This window comes from Lolium perenne, chromosome 5, assembly GCF_019359855.2.
Source record: "Lolium perenne isolate Kyuss_39 chromosome 5, Kyuss_2.0, whole genome shotgun sequence".
Classification (NCBI taxonomy): domain Eukaryota; kingdom Viridiplantae; phylum Streptophyta; class Magnoliopsida; order Poales; family Poaceae; genus Lolium; species Lolium perenne.
This window is the reverse complement of record NC_067248.2, coordinates 193,898,149-193,909,216: the sequence shown is the minus strand read 5'-3', so window position 1 is coordinate 193,909,216 and position 11,068 is coordinate 193,898,149.

Genomic DNA, 11,068 nt, shown 5'->3' with positions numbered 1-11,068 from the left:
CACATAGAAACACCAAGAACCAATAAGGATATGCAAAGTATGCAAAGGATTGAGCTCCCTAAGACGATGTGATCAAGTTACCCAACCGAAAGCCCCTCTTGATAGTGCGGCTATCTATCCTATAATCCGGTCTCCCAACATCCACCTTGAGACCGGTAAAAGGAAAAACCTAGCAAGGCCATACCTTTGCCTTGCGCATCCCGCTCGATCTTGATGATAACCCTTCAAGCTTCACTCAAGCCGGAATGCCTCACTTGATCAATGTTGCTTTGTGAAGACTCACAAATGCTCCCCCATACACTATGATGGGAAAGCTCCATTGATGCACATCTTCACATGTCCATTATTACCAAATGGACGGCAAGCTTCAAGCATGTGATTCACTCAAGATGCTCATCTTGAACTTGCCCAACTCAACCTTGTATCTTCTCATACTCACATAAGATAGAGCATGGCTAATATTGAGTTCCACATAGGAACTCCATCTTCATTTCTTCTTCTTGATCATATCACATATATATCTTCATACCGATGATCTTGATGCCAATACACAAGGTATACCTTTATCTTCATGGCATCCATACTTGAATCCAACACATGGAGTACAAGTAGTACCTATGGAATATTCCTTCATATAAACTCAATGAAAACATTAGTCCATAGGGGTTGTCATTAATTACCAAAACCACACATAGGGACAATATACCCTTACAATCTACCCCATTTTGGTAATTGATGACAACCACAATAAGAGGGTTTATATAATGAATATTAGAAACAAGTACGCAACTTATCCGAGAATAAGTTGTATACAAGAGGTTGTATTTGATATGGTCAAGTAACACAAAGCTACTAGGCCATATCAAAACCGGCTCTACTCACACAACTACAACAAATGCACGGGATGTGAGTAGAACCAATATATATAGAGAAAACTCCCCCACAATGTATGCACGTGTGATGAACATGAATTCATTGCATACTTGTCAAGATTAACCTTTGGGACAATTTCCACTATATATATACAACCATGCAAGACATATAAATATGGAATGCATGAGAGGCAAAACACTTAAGCACAAACCAAACTTAAGTAGAAAACCGTTCCCTTAAACCCTCTAAACTTCTCCCCCATTGGCATCGATTGTCAAAATGTGTGAAAAATTTAGAAGGCCAATATAATGCGAGTTCCTCCCCAAAGTGTGCACTTCTCATAATTTGAGTGGAATCAAATGCACATATCCAATGATGAATACTAGAAGGAAGTCAAACTATATTGAGGATCAAAGATTGCATAAAGATAACATGGTGAAGTGAGCTTCAACAAATAATGCAAGCAATCAAAGATCCAATTGGACAAACAAAGATATCATGATAAGAGAGGTATAGTGCTCTAAAAATAAGGAAGTTCCCCAAGGTTCGTGCATAATTTATAATGTTTGTATTTGAATACAATATGCATAAACATGGAATCCTCACTCCCTATATATCATTTAGAACACACCCAAGATAAAGATAATATGCTTATCAAGACTAACTTGAGTCCAACAATTACGAGATATGAGTGCATGAAGAAAAACAAATAAACCAAGCACTCATAAATCTTCTTTACCAACCCACTAAAAACAAAGGGGTAAAAGATGGTCGGCAAAGAACAAGGATATCAAGGTGGTGGATTAACGCTCTTATGTATATGAGTTTCTAAAGTGGACAAAGTGATCCATAAAGAAACAAGCACACACAAGAGGTTAACAAAATAGATAAGACAAGATATCCAAGATGAAGTCATAAAATATACCAAAGGATGTTTGCTTAAGAAGCATATATATAGCCTATGGCTCCAATTTTCACTTATGGTATATGAATGAACTTCAACCAAGTTAAATCTCAAAAACATCACAACTAACAATAAGGGAAGTAAAGCTAGTTGGAGTGTTTTGAGAAAGGCAACAAGTATCACAAAAACGGATTTATTTCACAAATTCATCAATATTGCACACAAGAGCTCTTTGAGGAATTAATATGCAATAAATTGCTAGAGGGCATATTTGTGATAGGTGAATCATAAAATATGATATATATATATATATAACCCATCATATGCATCTTCTCAAATTACTGAAAATGTTCAATAAGAAGTTTTACTTTAAAAGGGTTTTTTCAAGAACCGCAATATTTTCGAAATAAATAATTTCATGCCAAGATACAACCTACAAGAGGTTGGATGCTATATGAGAGTGCATGAATAAGATACTTGTTACCGAGATAGCAATGGCATGATGTAGTAGATAAGATTTCATCGATCATCCTAGCTTGACTCCAATTCTCTTATGGTGACAACACCTTCCTTATAGATGAGACAAGCCTCCATTGCATCTCCAATGTACCTAAAACATCATTCAAGTACATCTTGGTCCCCAAACTTATTGGGTCCAACATGGTTAGACTAACCATAATATATAGGACACACTCCATATAAATATGTGCATATTTAGATGAAATTTGAATTTCATGCACATCTTAGCCATTTAGGATTTGATGGAGTATACCCTATATAAATGGATCAAAGAAAGCAAGCATGCTACAAATATAAACGAATTACATACAAGCACGCATAAAGACTTTAAAGATCCGAGAAGACACACTTTGGACAAAACACCAAATGAATTCAAGAAGGCATAAAGGTGTGACCAAACAAATTTGTTGTCCAAATTATATCAAAGAAGCAAATCACAAAAGATTTGTTCAACAAAGTTCAACAAATGAACTAAGAAGAGACCATTGAGCATAAAGGATGAAATAAAGCAAACATGCTCAAAGATTTATCTCATTCAACAAATAAAACATAGAAGAAGGAATGAGATAGCAAAACTCCCAAAGGAGCAAGGTTCGAACAAATAAACCAAACCCACTACACTTTTCACAATGGCACAATGTACCGTAAGGAAAAGGTATGTATTCCAAAACAAACACTTGATATGAATTAAGGAGATTTATCAAAAGATTTTTCAAAGGGACAAGGAAGACATATGGGAGCTACAAAGATTTCATGGAAATAAAATAAGGAAGTAAGAAACAATCCAAGGTGAAGATGATCCAAAAATTCAACCACATACAAGGTTATCAATTGTCAAAGACAATGAGTATATTGGAAATGATTTCCGGTGGAGTATTGACAATGATAGTAAGGATCAACTTCACAATAAAAGGCATAGGATAAGTATATAGAATTAAGCACTATGCACGGATGAAGATTCTTGATAACTTCAACTAGTCAAACAATCACGCACGGCAATGATTATAATAACTTGAAGAAAACGGTGTCCCAAATAAGATATAGAGATATGAATTTGAGGAAAAACCGCACCAAGAATTTCCTATTCAAACAAGAACCCACAAGATGAGTAATAAAATATTTTTATTAGGAATGGAGCTTGTTTGAGCAAACATGCCACCTAGGAACAAGATAATTAAGAGCATCAACTCTAAGTGGCATAACCTCATATGTTCACATTTTCTAGGCTTGTGATATGTACAAAACATATTACTCCCCCATAATGTGATAAAACGTTTCTTCTAAACAAGAGGCAACTAAAATTCAACTAGAGATGATTAATGGATATTTAGAATTTGAATTTCTCATGAGTATGACATACCACATAGTGACTAGATAATCTTGCAATATCAATACTAAGTGGTGGTACCTATGTACACACATTTTAAAGAAAGAGAGATGCACAAAGCATATCACTCCCCCAAAATGGGATGTTCCATTAATCACTTCAAAGAGAGCCAAATAAGATATCATCAAGGTGCATTAGGCTCAAAACAATACACAAGTATATGATGAGTCAAACAAACATACTTGAATACACAAGATAGGCAAGTAAGACACAACACATACATACACATATTTGGTACAAAACCAAACATGCAAAGGGGCAAGTAACTTACAATAAACATGAAGAGTTGAAGTATAAGTTACCGCAAAGAGGAACATTGGATATATGATATAGATGATAATCCATACGACTTGGCTTGGTAAAAATATAATATATGAAGATCCCTTAATTCTTCAAGAAGTAGCCAAGACTCCAATGACCTCCACATGCACCTATTGATCAAGTTTGAGCTTGTTGGTCCCCAACCAAGTTGGGTCCTAAGAGGTTAGTCACAATAGGCTTGGTGTAAGAGCAAAATTCATACCCCATGTTTTGTGTGTTTGATGACAACACTTGAGTAATCTCACCGTGTGCCTTGAGTATCATTGTTAGATTTGCAAGTACACGGTGACCTCACCGGACACGTCAAGATCAGAAGACTGAAGCGTAGTTGATAGGTTTTCCGGTTTTGTGTGTGTTTATCGAGGTAACATAGTTGGAGAGAAAAAGGGAAGAAAACCAGTTTTAGCCAGGCCGGTACTACCGGTACCTATAGCGGTAGTACCGCTACCCCTATAGGTACTGCCCTCGGTACCGCTCTGAGTTCTGAGCCGATTTTTTCCTCCAGTACGAGTTGCGGTACCCCCTGCAGTACCTGGGGCAGTAGTACCGCTCACGAGCGGTAGTACCGCTCCAGATACCGCTTGAGGTACTGTAACACGTTACGGTCGTACCGCTTCGGTACCGCCCTGGTACTGCTCTGGATCCAGTAAGGTCTGGACCCTATTGCGGTACCACGAGCGGTACCGCGGGCGGTAGTACCGCTCTGTGTCCTTTGACCAGATCTGGGGGGATTTCGAGCTCAGGGCGGTAGTACCGCTTGCTCCAAAGCGGTAGTACCGCTTAGGCCAAAACTGGGCATAACGGTTGGATTTGGAGGAGCCTATTTAAGGGCCCCTTCTTCCCACCCGATTTTATCTCTTCCCCTTCTCTCTCCTCCATTGTTGCTGAGCTTAATCCTTGAGGATCTCCTTCCCCCTCCAACCAATCTTGCCCTAATTTTGAGGATAGGTAGAGGAGACCCCGATCTATAGTTCTACCAAGAGAGATTTCACAAATACTAGCTATTCCTTAGTGGATCTTGGTGGTAGGGTTCCTTTGGTGGATCTTGGAGAAGAGTTCCTTTGGTGGAGCATTGGGGAGTTCCTTTGGTGGAGCCTTGGAGAGTTTCTTGGTGGAGCATTGGAGGAGTTCCTATGGTGGAGCATTGGTGATGGGTTCCTATGGTGGAGCATTGGAGATGAGCAGCTATGGAGCCTAGCTTGGTGATGTACTAGCTCCATAGGGTGTTGGGAGCATCCTTGTGTGTGTGGAGCTCACCCCAACCTTGTGAAGGAATCACCGCCTCGACCGGTGCCTTAGTGGAAGAGGGAGAGCATCTCTGTGGAGCTCTCTCGAGGAAGAGGGTGAGGCCTTCCTTCGTGGTGTGGCCGCCTAGTCTCTTGTGTGAGACTAGCACCTCCTCAACGCAGACGTACCTCCTTTGGAGGGAACTGCGGGAAACAAACCTCGACTCGCCTCGCGTCCCCCCGGTTGTCTCGCTCCTCACTATGTTTATCTTGTTGATTCCTTTACTTGTTGCACATGCTCTTGCTTCATTGTAGGATCACCCCCATTGCTAAAAGTCACACCTTTACCTTCCGTTGCATAAAACTTGAAAAAGACTAAAAATTGCCGTAGCGTCATTCACCCCCCTCTTGTTCACTACGATCCGTTCAAGTGGTATCAGAGCGAGGTTTTCTTGCTCGGGCTTTACCGCCTAAGAAATGGCCGAACAAGAGACGGTTGTGAATGGGTCACCTTCCCTTGAGCCACCCGCTCCATCATCTCCCATCGATAGCACTACGGCTATGTTGGATGACCTCAAGAAATTGGAGTCATCCATCGTTGCCCAAATGAAGGCGATGATGATGGAGTTGGTGGTTCAAAAACCAAACCCTCCACCAATAGCAAGTGCCGAGGTTCCGCCACCAAAAGCTAACACCCTTCCTCTTGTTGATTTTGTCGCGGAAGTGACAAAAGATTCACAAAAGGAAGGGGTTGGGGATACCTGCACTTCATCAAAAGGGAAGGATGATGACACACCGGTAGCGGAACGTCAAGGGGGTTATCATGCGGTGCCACCACCAAATGATTACACCATAAATGTTCCGATACCGATGCAGCATATCTTGTCGCATGGTTCTCCACCGTTACTCGAGTCAAACAACTTTTAGAATTGGCAATTCTTAATGTGTTCACATGTGCGCATAGCTTCTACCGAGCTTTGGCGTATCATCGAGGAGGGCTATTCACCACGAGATCCCAAGAAGATGACAAGAAGAGATGTGGTGGATGACCAACTCAACGCCACCGCCATCAACATGATTCATATGTCCATCTCCCCCAAGGACCGCACTCATATCCGCTCGATCAAAACCGCCAAGGAAGCATGGGACAAACTTGAGAAGCTCTTCCTCGGCAATGCAAGCATCCAAAGCTCTCGTTTTGGTGAAGTGAACAACATGGCCGACAATTTCATCATGATTGAAGGAGAGACCCCCGAAGAGATGTATCGGCGCCTCATCGCTCTTGCCGTACAAATGCAAGATCTTGGAGCAACGTTCGTGGATGACCATTGGGTCAAGCGCAAGTTCTACAACGCTCTCCTCCCTTATGAGGAAGTGAAGTTGACGGCCATCCGCCAAAAAACCTCTTTCCGTGCTATGACATCCGATGAAGTCCTTAGCGAAGTCATTGCTTTGGACATCTACAAGAAGAATGTGGAGGATCTTGTTGCTCGCGCCCACAACTCCCGCAAGCCCAATCTCGCGTTGAAGATGAGGGTGCATGAAGCTAGTGAAAGTGATGAGGATCCCGTTGAGTGGGGTTCAGATGATCTCAAGTTCAACTACCATGAGCACATGGCTCTCGCCGCTAAGAAGTTTTGGGATGGAAACATGTCACCAAACACAAGACCAAGAAGATCACGTGATTCTCCAAGAAGACCCTCCAAGAGCCCAAGAGAAAGGACAAGGGGAAGAACATGCTACAATTGCGGTGACAAGAATCATTTTGTCGCGGATTGTACGTTTGAGAGAAGAGAAGATCATGGTGGAAGGCTTATCCCGAAGGATAGGTACAAGCCACACTCCAAGGGATTCTCCAAGTTCTCCCCAAGGTCCGATGACGGCAAGGTCTCCTCCAACAAGAAGCCTAGAGCCTTCATCATCCGTGAAGAGTACACCTCCGATGAAGATGGGGAGAATGAGGACAAGCACTCCAACAAGGAAGGAGAGGGAGTGGCCGCCATCGCCATTTCCACTCCCTCTACCTCCCTCTTCGATTCTCCAAATGAGAGCCTCGTCACCAACAATGCACGGTGTCTCATGGCAAAGGTATCCACGGAGGTAAAATCCCATTCCAAACCATCATCCTCTACTAATGCCTCATATATTGATGATGCCACTAGTCTCACCGTTAAACGTGAGATTATGGGTTTGGATTCCTTGGATTCTTTTCTCACTAACATGAAGGGAGACACCAAGATTCATGTTGGGGCTCTCTTAGCCCAACTTGGTGCGGCACAAGATCTAATCGAGAAGAGGGAGAAGTTGGAGAGGGAAGCGGCCTATGAGCTTGCCAATCTCAAGGAGGAGCTTGATGATGAAAGGAACCTTCGCATGTCTCTCGAAGCTAGTGTCATTGTGCTTGAAGACAAGAATGAAGCTATTGTTTCACGTCTCACCAAGGATCGAGACCATGCTCTTGAGTTGGTTGGTGACCTCAAGAAGAAGATGCTCTTGCTCGAGGAAGCCAACAAAGCAAAAGACGATGAAGACCCCGATTCTTCCCATGATGAGCTTGTGGATCAGGTTACTTCCTTGAGGAGGTACAATACTCTCCTCTTGGAAGTCAATGCTCTTCAAGAAGAAGCCTTGGATGAGTACTATCACTTGTTCAAGGAGAAGACCTCTTGTTGCAACCATGAAGAAGAAATTGCCGCTCTTGAGATCACCAAGGCCAAGCTATTGAGTTTGAGTAGCAAGCAAGAAGAGTCTTTGGAGGAGTGTCTCCGTATGAGCAAGGAGAAGGATACATGTTGTGATCATGAGGAGCAAATTGCCACCTTGAAAAGAAGGGAAGCCAAGCTCATGGAGATCAACTCCATGCAAGAAGAAACATTGAAGGAGTACTTTCCCTTGAGCAAGGACCGTGCATGTTGCACTCATGAAGGCGACATTGCCAAGATGGAAAATGACAAGCGCTTGCTCATGAAGTTGAACGCTCTCCAAGAAGAAGCTTTGATGGAACACTTCCGGGTGAACAAGGCAAAGGAGGTCCAAGTGTTTGATATTTGCCATCCACATCCGGAGCATGAAGATGAAGTCAATCGCTTGAAGGCCAAGGTTGATAGACTCCAAGTTCAAGCCAAGTACTTGGAAGGAATCATTGAAGCAAAAGATGGAGCCAAAGAGGGCTCGAGCAATGAAGGAGGAGTGGCTATCAAGCCAAAGAGGAAGAGGAAGAGGAGGACCAAGAAGAAGATGGACAAGAAGAACATGGAGACCAACCGTGAAGGGAGCAATGCTAGCTCAAGAAGGGATGGAGTATCCAACTCCACCTCGACGGGTTTCGCCGGCTCTAACAACCCTTCTCATGTTCTTTTTGTTGATTACTATGGACATATTCGTGCTCGCTTTATTGGTCCTCAAAAGGACAATGTCGATTGGACTATTTGGGTTCCCAAACCCCTTGTTACTAACATGCTAGGACCCATTGAAAAATGGGTACCTAAATCCAAGACTTGATTCCTTGTAGGACTATTCTTCCGGTGGCGCTAAATGGGTGGTTGATAGTGGAGCCACAAGTCATATGACCGGAAGCAAGGATATTGTTGTCGACCTCGGGCCTTCTCTCTCTACCATTTCATATGGTGACAACACGTGCTCTAAGGTATTGGGTCTTGGCAAGGTGGTGGTAACACCCGACATCTGACTTGTGAATGTCCTCCTTGTCGAGACCCTTGGTTACAATTTACTCTCCGTTCATCAAATTGCTCGTATGGGATTATGCACATTCTTTGATGAACATATGGTGGTCCTCTTGTGGAGCAAGACACTCAATGTAGCTTTTGTTGGATATGTAGAGAACGGTTTGTATGTTGTTGATTTCTCCGGAAAGACAACGTCTTCCGCTCTTTGCCTATTCGCCAAAGGTGACAAGGGTTGGTTATGGCATCGTCGACTAGCCCATGTCAACATGAGGACTTTGTAAAGTCTCCACAAGGGTGGCCACATTCTCGGACTAAAAGAAGATGTCTCTTTTTGCAAGGATCGTGTTTGTAGGGCTTGCGTACAAGGAAAGATGCATGGAGCTCCTCACAAGGCCAAGACTATTATCTCTACCACAAGATGCTTGGAGCTCCTACATGTTGATCTCTTTGGTCCACCATCTCATGGAAGTCTTGGAGGAAAGAAGTATTGCCTCGTCATCGTTGATGACTATTCACGCTATTGTTGGGTATTCTTCTTCAAGTACAAGAGTGAGACTCAACGGACCATGATGGAGTTTGCCAACCAAGTTCAACGCAAGTACGACAACAAGATTCTCGCAATAAGGAGCGACAATGGAACGGAGTTAAAGAACTACACATTGGATGACTTTCTCGGCGAGGAAGGAATCGAACACCAATACTCCACGCCATATACTCCCCAACAAAATGGGGTCGCCGAAAGGAAGAATCGAACCTTGATCGAAGCCGCTCGAACCATGATGATGGAATACAAGTCCAACTACAATTTTTGGGCGGAAGCTATCTCTACCGCTTGCCATGCTACTAATCGCCTCTACTTCCGCAAAGGTCTTGAGAAGACACCATATGAGATCCTCACCGGTAAAAAGCCTAATGTGTCATACTTCAAGGTCTTCGGATGCAAATGCTACATACTTGTCAAGGACACGCGCCTATCCAAGTTTGATTCAAGAGCTCAAGAAGGAATTTTCGTTGGCTATGCTACGGATTCTCACGCCTATAGAGTCTTCAAAAAGTCAAGTGGACGTGTTGTAGAATCTTGTGATGTGACATTCGATGAAGATGATAGATCTTTGGAGGAGGGAAGTGCTTCTTGTGAGAAAGGATATGCAATTCCCCCGGATACCATAGGAAGGATGGGTGTGGGCATCCGCCTACCTCAAACGCTACCTTCTATGAGTACCGGGGAAGGACCAAGTTCCACCCAAGTGGAGCCATCTACACCACAAGGCCAAGCTTCTTCCGTTGATCTAACAAATGCAAGCCAACCTCTACAACAACCTCAAGTTCAACCTCAACCTCAAGTTCAACCTCAACCTCAAGATCAACCTCGACATCTACAACAACAATCAAGTCCAAGTTCACCTCAACTAGCTCAAGAACAACGTACACCGCAAGCTCGTCTACCTCAACACCCAACATCAAGTGACCAAGGTCAAGCTTCAAGTTCTTCTCTGAGTGGTTCGGGGATAATCTTCATGGACAATGATACTCCCTATACCCCCGAGCCATCCGGATCTCATGACAAGGTTGCCTCTTTCAACGACAATGGAGGTCAAGGCGAGGACTTAAACCGTGATGAAGACCAAGAGGACTCTCAAGAACTATCTCCTCAAGCCAACACTCGCCGTGAAGATCCTACTACAAGACACTTGCGTCTCAAGTCTCATTCCTTGCAAAACATCATTGGTGATATAAAGAGAAATGTCACCACTCGGAGGCAACTTGCAAACTTTTGTGCGCACCATGCCTTTGTCTCTAGGGTGGAACCACTCAAAGTTGATGATGCTCTTCAAGATACCGATTGGTTGAATGCTATGCAAGAGGAACTCAACAACTTCAATAGGAATGATGTATGGACTCTCATGAAGCGACCCGATCATTGCCGCAATGTTATCGGCACCAAGTGGATCTTCAAGAACAAGCAAGATGAAAGTGGCACGGTCATCCGCAACAAAGCAAGATTGGTGGCACAAGGCTATTCTCAAGTCGAAGGCGTGGTATTTGGTGAAACCTTTGCACCCGTTGCAAGGCTCGAGCCCATCCGTATCCTTTTGGCCTTTGCCTCACATCATGGCTTTAAGTTGCAACAAATGGATGTTAAGAGTGCTTT